Source organism: Amblyomma americanum, chromosome 2 (assembly GCF_052857255.1).
Source record: "Amblyomma americanum isolate KBUSLIRL-KWMA chromosome 2, ASM5285725v1, whole genome shotgun sequence".
Taxonomy (NCBI): domain Eukaryota; kingdom Metazoa; phylum Arthropoda; class Arachnida; order Ixodida; family Ixodidae; genus Amblyomma; species Amblyomma americanum.
In genome coordinates, this window is record NC_135498.1 from 199,282,694 (window position 1) to 199,296,190 (window position 13,497).

The following is a 13,497-nucleotide window of genomic DNA, read 5'->3' on the forward strand; positions in this document are numbered from 1 at the left end:
ACTTATATGTTAAAGAATTATGCTTAAGTGGCGATTTGTGCGGGAGAAAGGGTCAAGATATTGTGATCTTTTAAGGGACGCACACTGTAATCATTTTGGCAAATGCGAAGCGTTTATGTGGTACACAGATGCAGGGCAGGGATAAGGTTGCTGTGCTCCTGTAACATACTAGCCTGCTGCAGTGCTCTCCACTGGTGATCGGCTAGAGCGGTGGGGTGTTTTACGCTCCAGTACCTGTCCGAATTGCCCACTTCCGTAATCTAAACGCCAAGCTACACTCACCTTCGGGGTAGCGCGTGTCTTTTGACGCGCGGTTCATGCGGGATTCCGTGGGCAGGGCATATCGAGCTTTGTCTCCCGCGGCCGCTTCCTCAGCGGCCGTTTTGCTCGTCTGTTAATTGTTGCGGGTCTTTTTAGTTTATGGCGCATTCGATGTACTGCGGTCGGTGGTGGCAATCGACGCCGCGCTGTGTGGCCAATACTTGGCGGTCTTCGAAGGGAGCTGATCAGTTTCTTGTCAGAGGAGCTCTTTTTCTTGGGAGAGGAAGAGTTTCTCCGGCAGTGGTCGTGTCCATTCATTACTGTTAACAACGGTCGTCTTGTTCTGGTCTTCAGACCAAACTGGGCTAAGGTCTTTTTTTTCCGTGTCAGATTATTGCTGTTTCACTCTTCTGTGAATAGGGATGCTCTCCCGTCTTAAATCGCTCACAAGCAATTCCTGTTAGTTGCTCAAAGCTGCTTACGGTAAATCTTTAATTGGCTCTCTTTACATGCTTAGCGTCATGTCTACTTGTGAATGTCAATGTATCCGGTAACCTTGGCAACTGTACATATGTAAATAAATCTTTTTCCAACCAGAAATGAAGAAAACCAACAGAAGAAAGGTCGTGGTGCTTTCTGCCTGGCAAATAACATTAAGCACTACAAGATATTTCCCTGGTTCAATATTCTGAACTCCATGTCCGCTGGGGCGTTGCGGAAAGTAGCCACAGTTCTATGTACAAATTTTAGCACAAAATAAGACACATACACAAGTAAGGTGGACAAGGCAACGCGCTACTGACAACTGATCTTTATTGAAAGCAACGCATAATATATAGGCTCACCTTCACACCACCTATCAGCTGCAGCAAACGTCAAAAAGATGAATAGGGTTATAAAAGCGATAAAAGAAAAACACTAAAACATGACTCAGTTAAAAACGATAAGATCGGAGAAAGAACATTAAAAGTCATGACACGTCGTGTAAAGGGCCAAATAAAGATGAATGAATGGGATCTGAAAGGATGAAGACAAACCAAAATGCGTTAAAACCGTGAAAACCAGAAAAATCACGTGAGACAAGAAAACCATCTAAAAGGCTTTGTGCACTCTACCCTTCAGAATACACTGAGAAAAAACCACAGCACCTGTACACGTGTTCGTTTCAGGAAAACTTTTCTAAAAAAGCTTCTTCGCTTTTTTACAAGGCTTAGTATCGCTAACGGCACTCAGGCCCGTTTTCCTAATTAAAAATGATTTTTTATTCCACGGGTCACTCGATTCCTGCCTCTACCTAAAACTACAGTTCTCTCAAGAATGGGCCCGCAGGTGCTATTGTTCACAGTCCTTACAGTGAAGAGGCCGTTTAGAATCTGTTCCCATCCCCATCGAACGCTCATGCTCCCTCAACCTTTCATTTAGACAACGCCCCGTCGGTCCAATATACACTTTTCCACACGCGAGTTTGATCTGATAAACAACCATTTCATTGCATTCTACGTACCTACGGGCATGCCTGGTTCCGCAGGTTTTTCTCTTCTTTTTTTCTGAGTTTACACGAGGACATAATGAGGTGAGCTTATAGGGAGCAGAGAATACAACAGGAACTTTGAGTTTAGATGCAACTTTTTTCAGGTTATGGGCAACGCGGTGAGAGTAGGGCACCACTTCTGGCCTATTTCTATCCTCAACGGGCGTAGGCTGCTTACGTTCCACGCCTTTTATGTTGTGAAGAAGGAACTCCACCAGACTAGTCAGGACAGTCTGAGGGAAGCCTGCATCCTGAAGCCTTACCATCTGCAACTTGAAGCCCCTTTCCCTGGTATGACAAAAGGATTTTGCAATGGCGGCGTTTAAGCCAGACGTGGCAATGGCTCGCTTCACTGCCATAGAGTGTGCCGATTCATTTGACAGAAAACCTTTCTGGGCACGAGGGTGGTACGTCCAGCATAATTTCTCTTTGGTTATTGAAAGTTCCAGGCCTAAAAATTGCAGTTTATCACTCTCAGGTAGCCCTTGTGCAAATTCTAACCCTTCTCTGTTTTCACTAAAAATTCCTAGAACCTCGTTAACTGTGCCAAAGTAGAACTGTGTGTCCTGTTTCTTTAGCAGGATTAAAAAATCGTGGATGTATCTGAAAACTCTCATTACCAAATCCTTGTCCAATTGCTCATTCACACTTCGATCAATCAGTGAAAGGAAAATATTGCTCAGAACCGGGGCCACACACGAGCCATTACAAATCCCTTTCTTTTGTATAAGCGATCCCCTTTCAAACTGTAGAATTGTGGCATTCAGATAAAATTCTAAGTCATGAAATTCCCTACTGACGCACCAGCTGCGATTTAAAAAGATGTACCCCCCTTTCCTCAATGCATGCTTGAACGGCTGTGAACAATTCCTTATGGGGAATGGAATAGAAAAGATCTTTAGCATCAACAGAAAAGAAATACTCATTTTGTCAATTACCCAGTGTAATCTGAAGGATTGAGTGCACAAAGCCTTTTAGATGGTTTTCTTCTCACACGTGCTTTTTTAGGGTTTTTTACGGTTTTAATGCATTTTGGTTTGTCTTCATCTTTTCAGATCCCATTCAGTCATGTTTCTTTGGCCCTTTACACCACGTGTCATGCATTTTATTGTTCTTTTTCCGATCTTATCGTTTTTAACTAAGTCATGTTTTTAGTGTTTGTCTTTTATCGCTTTTATGACCCTATTCATCTTTCTGACGTTTGCTGCCGCTGATAGGTGGTGTGACGGTGAACCTATATATTACGTTTCTTTCAATAAAAATCAGTTATCAGTAGCGCGTTGTCTTGTCCACCTTTCTTGTGAATGTGTCTTATTTTGCGCTAACTTTTGTACATAGAACTATGCACCAACTACCCCAGCAACAAGTGTTACTTGAGTAGCCACAGTGATCGGCAGACTCACCGGTAGTGGTTTGGAGGCTCACTTTCGAAAAGAAATTCATCAACGCTACGGAAAGTTGTTTCCCTTCGCGGTGATATTTCTGGAACGCACTTCAATTCTTATTTTCTTTTCCTTGAGCTAGTCACATCATGAACATGCACACCACATAGAACTGCGCTATGAGATGGCTTCAAAATTTATCTCTCTGTTGCTGTGGAGAGAAAAATCATGGTGTCTTGAGTGTAGATTTGGCACATTTAAATAAGTGGCCGACTTTCCATAAATTATTTTACTAGCATCGCGTAGTTGTACCAACAGAGAACTTTTGCTCATCCGTACTTGGAGACGGTAAAGTGTGAGGATTAGAGCCGCGTCCTGTATGTCGTTGGCACCGCCGTGGTGGCTGAGTGGTTATGGCGTACGGCTGCTGGCGCGAAAGACGCGGGTTCGATCCCGGCCACGGCGATCGAATTTCGATGGAGGTGAAATTCTAGAGGCCCGTGTGCTCAGCGATGTCACTGCACGTTAAAGAACCCCAGGTGGTCAAAATTCCCGGAGCCCTTCACTAGGGCGTCTCTCATAGCCTGAGTCGCTTTGGGACGTTAAACCCCCATAAACCAAACCAAACCAAACCAAACCTGTATGTCGTTGGCGAAGATCGTTTTTCTGTGACTGAACAGAAAGTTTTGCAATTATATGCAATAAATACCGAAAAACGCACCATCAATGCCGCTCGGGAAGCTCTTGCGCACCTCGCCGCGGTGGCTCAGTGGTTAGGGCGCTCGACTACTGATCCGGAGTTCACGGGTTCGAACCCGACCGCGGCGGCTGCGTTTTTATGGAGGAAAAACGCTAAGGCGCCCGTGTGCTGTGCGATGTCAGTGCACGTTAAAGATCCCCAGGTGGTCGAAATTATTCCGGAGCCCGCCACTACGGCACCTCCTTCTTCCTTTCTTCTTTCACTCCCTTCCTTATCCCTTCCCTTACGGCGCGGTTCAGGTGTCCAACGATATATGAGACAGATACTGCGCCATTTCCTTTCCCCAAAAAAACAATTATTATTATTATTAGCTCTTGCGTTAATATTTGCATTGTGGCACAGAAGACAAAAAATGAATGATGATGAATTTTATGGCGCAAAAGCAGCTTTGGCCAAAGAGCGCCATGGCACAAGGTTGTTTTCCATTTTACAAGGTGGGGTCAAAGACCCATTTGCCAAGCATTTCACCCCAAAGAAGCCTAGCACCAGGCATGGGAAAGCTTGTACCCATTGTATCACCGGTGGGTACCCGGCGGCACTGGGGATCGAACCCCGCACCTCCCGCATGCGAGGCGGTTGCTCAAACCACAAGGCCACCGCTAGCGGTAAGACAAAAAAGAACCGACGTTGTGCAAATTGGCGGCCGCGTGTTCCCACCTAGCGTCAAGACCTAAGTTGCTCTGTTGAGTGCTGTGTATTTTTTCCGCCACTTGGAAGCTGATAACGGGCCTTAAAGCATAGCAAAAGCGAGGCAGCGTTTGTACTCAGGTCTGGTTAGGTGGTCACTTTTTCAGATTTTTTTATCCAGTCACTTTTTTCCCTGTGCCTTTCTTTTCGCTGGCCGCGTTGAGTGATGCGCGCTACACAATGAGTCGGAGTCCTTTGCTACCATGTGGCATGAGTTTTTGACTGGTGGATTTATTGATATTGGCGTAGGACGTAATCTGGCACAAGACTAAATAAAAAAAGTTATTGATAGTTTCGATGGTCTCATTGCATCATTGTGAATCAATGATAAAGCTTCATGCACGTCGCCCTGCTGGCACCTCTCGCGTTCGCTCTTTGAAGAATACACTGAGCTATTGCTTAATTTAAACTTTCTCTCAGCTCTCAGGCGAAAGAAAAAAATCCAAGCGCTGTTTATTCATTCGATGGCGCTCGCCCGTCAGAGAACGAATTGAGCCTTGCTAACGACCGAACAGAAAGAAAGAAGCGAGACTGATTAGCAAAATTCCGGGGCCGAAGGAGGCCCTTCTACATCGGTGAACACATGCACGTGCAGGTGCAGCATGAATTCCGCGCTTGTAATAGGATTCCAGATGGCTTAGGTGAAAAGAAAGTGCAAATATGTTGTAAAAATAAAATTCAACTCGTAGGTACGCAGCCGGTAAAGACGCCTGAGCGCGAATTATAAGCTAAGGCGAACGGACGGACAGGAAGAATTTTGATGATAGGGCATGCTACAGCAATGATCAAAATATAAATACATGAAGTAGGGCCTCCTATTCATCAATTGAACGAGGGTTCTTTCAGTTGTAGGCGCCACTTTGCTCCTAACGAGGAATCGAAATGACAGATGATGGCTTCCTGCAATTTCTGTAATCTCCGTCTTGTGTGAATCTTCTATAGGAGAGCATTCACGTGGATCTGTTCACTAAGAATGCAGCAAGACAGTATTAACATTTAAGTTCAACTCGAAAACGACGCATGTCTCCTCTTTTGCAGCATTAAAATACCCACCAAGGAACTGCTCATGTGGGCCCCTAACGCATACACTAGCTGAGCGAGCGTAGTTTTGTCGACTTCTGCGGGTGCGTCCAACGAAAGCTCTGATTCACATCTGAGGCACAGCGTTGTTGCATATTTGGCCTCACAGGCGCTGATTGCCACAAGATCACGCCGTGTGCAGGGATGATTTGAAATACCTTTTAATTTTGCATGACTGAATAAATTTAACTGCACTGATGCAGCTCAAAAATAAGAAAGCACGGACGGATCTGACCAACAGAATTCATGCGTTCTTTTTTTTATTTCATCCTTACTGTATCGAACCAGCGCAATAAAATATGCTCTCGCCAGCGGCCGCGGCCTCCGCTCTCATTTCACACATGGCTGCTGCAGTATTCATGTGCTGCGCCACTGTGATCGCGCAGCAGTTCGCGCTTTCGATGCCCGTCGCTACCACGTGCGCAACCCCAAGCTACATCTGCCATATCACCCTTTCCTGGAAACAATGGAGTGGCCGGAAACGTTCGTCCAAGAAACGCTGTGGCATGGATGACGCTCACAGCGCGAGGCTAAAATAACAGCAGGGGAATGGGCGAAAAGAGGGGGGGGGGGCAGAAATCGGTCGGGATTAGTATTGCAGGTGTGCACTTCGGCTGGCCCTTTAGCTCTCCATATCCCTCGAACGGCGCCGATGGTGCCTATTATGATTAAACCTACCGTGAGTCACGGACTCAGAGGACAGCCTAGAGTACATGACGTGAGAGTCTGTGTATCATCATCATCAGCAGCAGCAGCATCAGCCTGACTACACGCATTACAGGGTAAAGGCCTCTCCCATGTCTCTCCAATTAACCCTGTCCTTTACCAGCTGCACCCGCCTTATGCCTGCAAAATTTCAGATCTCATCCGCCCACCTAACCTTCTGCCAGCCTCTGGTACGCTTGCCTTGTCTTCGAATTCACTCCGTTACATTTAAGGACAACCGGTTACCTTGCCTTCGCAGTACATGCCCTGCCCAAGTCCATTTCTTCCTCTTTATTTCGACAAGGATGTCATTCACATGCGTTTGTCCCGTCACCCACTCTGCCCGCTTCCGGTCTCTTAACGTTACACCTCCTATCATTTTCCTCTCCATGGCTCGCTGTGTTCTCTTTAAGTTAACCTGAACGCTTTTCGTTAGACTCCAAGTTTTTGCCCCGCAGGTGAGTACCGGTAAGATACAGCTGTTGTAAACTTTTCCCTTGAGGGATATTGGTAACCTGCTTTTCATGATCTCAGAGAACCTGCCATATGCGCTCCACACCATTCTCATACTTCTAGTTATTTCCCTCTCATGATCCCGGTCATCTGTCACTGCCTGCCCTAAGTAGACGAATTCCTTTACCACTTCCAGCACCTCATTGCCAATTGTTAACTCCTGTTCCCTTGATAGATATTACTTTGGTTTTCTGCATGTTAATTCTTAAACCCATCGTACTGCTCTGTCTGTCTAACTCATTGATCGTGATTTCCAGTTCATCTCCTGAGCGACTCAGCAAGGCAATGGCATCAGCGAATCACAGATTATATAGGTATTCTCCATTAACTATTATCCCTAACTGTTCTCAGCTCAGGCCTCTGAATACCTCCTGTACACAGGCGGTGAATAGCACTGGCGACATCGTGTGCCCTTGCCTGCCGCCTTTCCTTACTGTAATTTTATTGTTGACTTTATGGAGGACTATGGTATCAGTACAGTTCCTATATATATCTTCCAGTATTTTGACATCAGGCCCATCTACACCCTGATTCCGCAATGCCTTTATGACTGATGACGTTTCCACTGAGTCAAATGCTTTCTAACAATCAATGAAGGCTGTATATACGCGTCCATGCCCTGTTGATCATTCTTGATAAAGACCAGTCCCTGGTCGAAACGTTGAATATATATATATATATATATATATATATATATATATATATATATATATATATATATATATATTGTTACAGGTTCTATTTACAAATAATATTTACAAGGCAGGTCGAGAGGAGCCTGGTGCGCCGGCGGCAGGATACTTGACTTTCTCTTTCTCTTCTACTTCCAGCCGCCGCACGTCTTATTTATTCCTCAGAGCCCATGCGCAGCTCGTGACATTTCCCCGTTCGCAGACGAAGCCCTCTGGGCCAGTCAATCAATCGGGGTCCCGAGAGTGGAATGGCTTCAGCCGTGCGACATGCACGACCTGGGTTGTCCTTGAGCGGCGTCCTTGCGTTGATTGGGGAGAGATGACATAGTTGAGGTCATTGAGGCGAGCAACAACGATGAACGGGCCTGTGTAGTGGGATAGCAGCTTTTCTGATAAGCCACGCTTGCGTAGGGGCGTCCACAACCATACAACGTCACCGGGCAGGTAGGAGACATCCTTGCGCCGGCGGTCATAACGCTGCTTAGAGCGATGCTGTGATGCCAAGGTGCGTATCCGGGCAATCCGACGGGCTTCTTCAGCGCGACATAGAGTGTTGGCAATAGAAGGCTCGGTGTCGAGAGAGAAAGGTAAGATGCTGTCGAGGGAGCTTCGAGGCGGACGGGCATAAAGAAGGAAGAATGGGCTGTAACCAGTTATTTCATGCCTCGACGTGTTATAGGCGTATGTAATGAAGGGAAGCACGTCGTCCCAGTTCTTATGGCGGGAATCGACATACATGGCCAGCATGGTCGTGAGTGTCCGATTGGTACGTTCAACCAGTCCATTAGTCTGGGGGTGGTACGGCGTCGAGTGGCGAAAATGGCATGAACTAAGACGCAGAAGCTCTTCCACAACGTCTGCCGTAAACTGGCGACCGCTGTCACTGATAACAACTCGAGGAGGTCCATGCCGGAGGATGACAGCACGAAGAAGGAAGAGCGAGACCTCAGCAGTGGTGGCGCAAGGTAGGGCGGCGGTCTCACAGTAACGGGTGTGGTGATCAACGCACACTATAATCCAGCGGTTACCGTTGGACGAGCGGGGAAACGGGCCGAGCAGATCGAGTCCAACTTGTTCATATGGCGTGCTTGGAGGTGGCAAAGGATGCAGGCGTCCAGGCGGAGAAGTCGTGGGAAGCTTGAACCGCTGACACTGCACGCAGGTGGCCACGTAGCGCTGAACCATGTGACGCATTTTTGGCCAGTAAAAACGTTCTTTGATGCGGTTAAGGGTCCTGGCAAACCCCAAGTGCCCAGCCGTGACGTCATCGTGCATTGCCTGCAGAACAGAGGAGTACAGAGTAGCCGGAACGACGAGGAGAAAGCGCGCACCTCCAGGCGAGTAATTCGTTCTGTAGAGTAAACCGTCGCGAACGCAGAAAGGGCTTGCGGATGTCGGGTCACGGGCTTCGGCAAACAGCGGCGCCAAGTGCTGATCCTTGCGTTGTTCCATCTGGAAAGTGCCAAGATCTGGAAACTCTTGGGAAACGGCAGCGAGATAGTCATCGAAGTTTTCATCATCGGAAGTAGTAACCGTGAGCGGCAGCCGCGAGAGGCAATCTGCGTCGGCGTGTTGGCGGCCACTTTTGTAAGACACTTTGAAGTTAAACTCTTGGAGGCGTAACGCCCAGCGGGCCAACCGACCCCAGGGGTCGCGTAGATTGACCAGCCAGCACAGAGAGTGATGGTCTGTGACGACTGTAAAAGCACGTCCATAAAGGTACGAACGAAACCGTTGTACGCCGAAAACAACGGCGAGACACTCTTGCTCTGTTACAGTGTAATTGCGTTCCGACTTGCTGAGGGTGCGACTTGCATAAGCGACAACGTGTTGATTGCCCTCATGGCGTTGGATAAGCACAGCACCCACGCCGATGCCGCTGGCGTCAGTGTGGAGTTCAGTCGGTGCTGTCGGGCAGAAATGACGCAATATTGGCCGCGAGGTGAGGAAAAACTTGAGCTGCCGAAACGCGGAGTCGCATTCGGGAGTCCAGTGGAAAGGGGTGTCTTTCTGCAGGAGACTTGTAAGCGGGTAGGCTAAATCAGAAAACTTGGGAACGAAACGCCGAAAATATGAGCAAAGTCCTAGGAAACTCCTGAGCTCTTTCACTGATTTGGGTTCTTTGACACTGCTTACAGCTTCAACCTTCTGCGGGTCGGGTCTGAGGCCATCCTTGTCAACGAGATGACCAAGCACAGTAATTTGGCGTTCACCGAAGCGACACTTCTTCGAGTTCAGCACGAGGCCCGCTCTCTCTATGCAGTCTAGGACAATGGCTAAGCGGCTGTTATGTTCGGCGAAGGTCCTACCAAAAATAACATCGTCCAGATAACACATGCAAACTTGCCACTTCAGGCCACGTAAAAGCGTATCCATAAATCGTTGAAAAGTGGCAGGAGCGTTGCAAAGGCCGAAAGGCATAACATTAAATTCATACAACCCGTCAGGTGTCACGAATGCTGTCTTCTCTTTGTCTTGCGGGTGCATCGGGATCTGCCAGTACCCGGACCGTAGATCCACCGAGGAAAAGTAGGAGGCTGAGTGGAGGCAGTCAATGGCAGCATCCACGCGCGGGAGCGGGTAAACATCCTTCTTTGTGACAGTGTTAAGCCGGCGGTAGTCGACACAAAATCGCCAAGTGCCATCTTTCTTTTTGACAAGGATCACTGGAGCAGCCCACGGGCTTGAAGATTCCTGAATGATGCCGCGGCGCAACATGTCACGGACTTGTTCATCGATTATCTGACGTTCGGAAGGCGAGACGCGGTATGGCTTCTGGCGAATCGGCTGTGCAGATCCAGTATTGATCATGTGATGGGTACGGGAAGCTGGAATCGGCGGTGGTTGGTCGCGAGCAAAGTCAAACACGTCCGCATGCTTCATAAGAACGGCCACTAGTACCTGGCGGTCGCTAGTGGGTAGGGATTTGTTGACCATGGCTAGGAATTGAGAGTCGCTCAGATCGCGGCGTCTAGTTGGACGAGACACGTTGTCAGTGATCGCGGCAACTGGTACAGAAAAACGTTCTTCAAAGCCAGCAAGTTTTAAACCACATGGCAATACTGCAGGTTCGTTGGAATGATTGACAGTCCAAAGAGTGGCATGGCCCTTCGTCACATGGACGACGCTGCGGGGTACTAGCACACTTTTCTTTGCACAGTTAAGGGAACAAGGTTCCACCACAGCATCGAAAGCATCAGAAATCGTGCTCGAGGACACAACGGGAACGAATATGGCAGACATTGCTGGAACGACGGTATCTTCAGAGACAGAAAACACTTGGGCAACCACTGGCGAGTCTTCTATGAGAGCTGACCGAAGGCCAGGACTTAACGATATGCCACCACTGCGGAAGTCGAGAGTAGCGCCGCACTGGTGCAAAAAGTCAATACCGAGGATGATGTCATGCGTAGAACGAGGGAGCACCGTGAATTCAGTTCGGAACATGTGGCCAGCGATCACTACATTCACAGAACAAATACCAATCGGAACCAATGATTCTCCCCCTACACCCCGGAATATAACAGCACGATCCCAAGCGAACATTATTTTACGACCCAGACGGTTCTTGAAAGTTGAACTCATCACTGACACCGTGGCACCAGTGTCCACTAAGGCCATGACGCAAATACCGTCCACTAAAACTTCAAGGCGGTTCCTTAACATAACAATGGGCAGAGGAATTGGCACTATCGATGATCCGGCGACCGCACCTCCATCGGCCGCACACGCTAGTTTCCCGGGGACGGTGGGGAACGACGTTGGGGGGAAGGCGAGCGGCGAGAGCGGTGCGGAGGTGGAGTCGGACTTCGGCTGCCGCAGGTGGCGTTGCGGATGAGCTGGCGCCCCGGGGGCCGGGGCGGGTGATCCGGGGAGCGTCGCTGTAATCAATGCGAGTAGCACTGGTAGGGGCCTGGGCAGACAAACTCCAAGGGGAGGAGCGGGAGGCGGGAGCCGCCTGCAGAGAACAGCTCCCATACGGGACCTCACTGCGGCGCGCAAGATCTTGATGCCGGGAGAGTTCGTCACGCACGATTTGACGAATCACGTCAGAGAGAGTCGCCGCATTCACAGGCTCGTGGAAATCCACGCTGGCGACGGTGGTGACGTTAGGCAGGCGACCGAACTTGGGAGTAATTCGACGCAGTTTTAGAGCTTCAAAGGTGCGGCAGTGCTTGATGATATCCGTGGGCGAGTCTAAATTTTCTTTACTAATAAGAAAGCTGTAGACGTCCTCTGCGATGCCCTTGAGGAGATGACCAACGCGATCTTCGTCGGACATACTGGGATTAACGACGTTGCACAGCTTCAAGACCTCTTCTATGTAAGTCGTGCAGGTCTCTCCAGGCACTTGCGCTCTCTGAAGCAAAGACTGCTCAGCGCATTTTCGTTTGGCAACAGTATCCCCGAAGCAGCTGCGGAGCTCTTCCATGAAGCGGTCCCAACTTGTTATTGATGCCTCATGGTTTTCGAACCAAGTTAGCGCGGTGCCATCGAGAAAGAAGACGACATTGGCCAGCTGAAGAGTGGCATCCCAGCCGTTGTATTTGCTCACCCGCTTGTAATGGGTGAGCCAATCATCCACGTCTTCGCCAGCCTTCCCGGAAAACGTCCGCGGCTCACGGTAGTGCTGCCAAGCGGGCGTTGCGGCGCCGGTCGGACGTGCGTTGGCTTCCTTGGGCATTTGCAAGGGCAACGGTGGCAATGCGGCGATTCTTCGGCTGCAGCGGTTGCGAGAGGGGTCCGTGGTGATCGACCCCGCACCTCCACCACACTGTTACAGGTTCTATTTACAAATAATATTTACAAGGCAGGTCGAGAGGAGCCTGGTGCGCCGGCGGCAGGATACTTGACTTTCTCTTTCTCTTCTACTTCCAGCCGCCGCACGTCTTATTTATTCCTCAGAGCCCATGCGCAGCACGTGACATTATATATATATATATATATATATATATATATATATATATATATATATATGTGTGTGTGTGTGTGTGTGTGTGTGTGTGTGTGTGTGTTGGGGAAGTCATATTGAAAAACGTAAAGAATTTATTCAACGTTTCGACCAGGGACCGGTCTTTATCAAGAATGATCATACAGGGCATGGACGCGTCTTCTTATAGCACGAGACACAGAGGGCTTTAAAAAAAGAAATAAAGAAAAAAGGGGATGGGGAGAGCGGAACACAGCACAGACACCTACCCCATGTTAGGGAGGAAAGGCGCCGCGTCGCTTACGCGTGCACTCGCTGCACAGACACGCGAGGTGTAAGAGGAAGGCTAGGCTGGGTTGGCACGCGGTTACTTCGAAAAAAAAAAGTTAGAGAGAAGCAATAACAAATAAAGAAGAAAACGCGGTAGGGGCTTAATAAAATAACGGAAGTGTACGCCAATTGTGGGCGTCTGTACGCCTCTGGCCGCGTTTGTGCGGCCCCGTGCGACTCCAAATGATGGCCCATGGAGGTGGCACAGGCTGCGACTGCCCACATGGTGACACGTGAGCCGCTAAAACAAGATGAGGTTTGCATACGGGGACCACATGGCTTGCTTAGAGGAAAGTAAAAAAGAAATAATGCACAGACATAACTTCAGAGCAATGGCCGAGAGAAAGAGAAAATAAGAAAAAAGAAGAAAAAACAGGAGAAACGAACACACAAGACACACACGCAAATATGTCACTGCTGTAGCATCTTTGAGCAGAAGATATGCAGGAAACCATAGAAGCCCACGAAAAGACAGCGCCAGATTGTTAGAAAGTGCCCGAAGAATGGAATTGCATCCCAGGGAACAATGCTCACAACAACACGCCAATAATAGGATAGATACAGATGACAAGCGGAATCATAAAAGGGCAAAAATGAGTGCAAATACAACAAAAGTGTGAATAAAA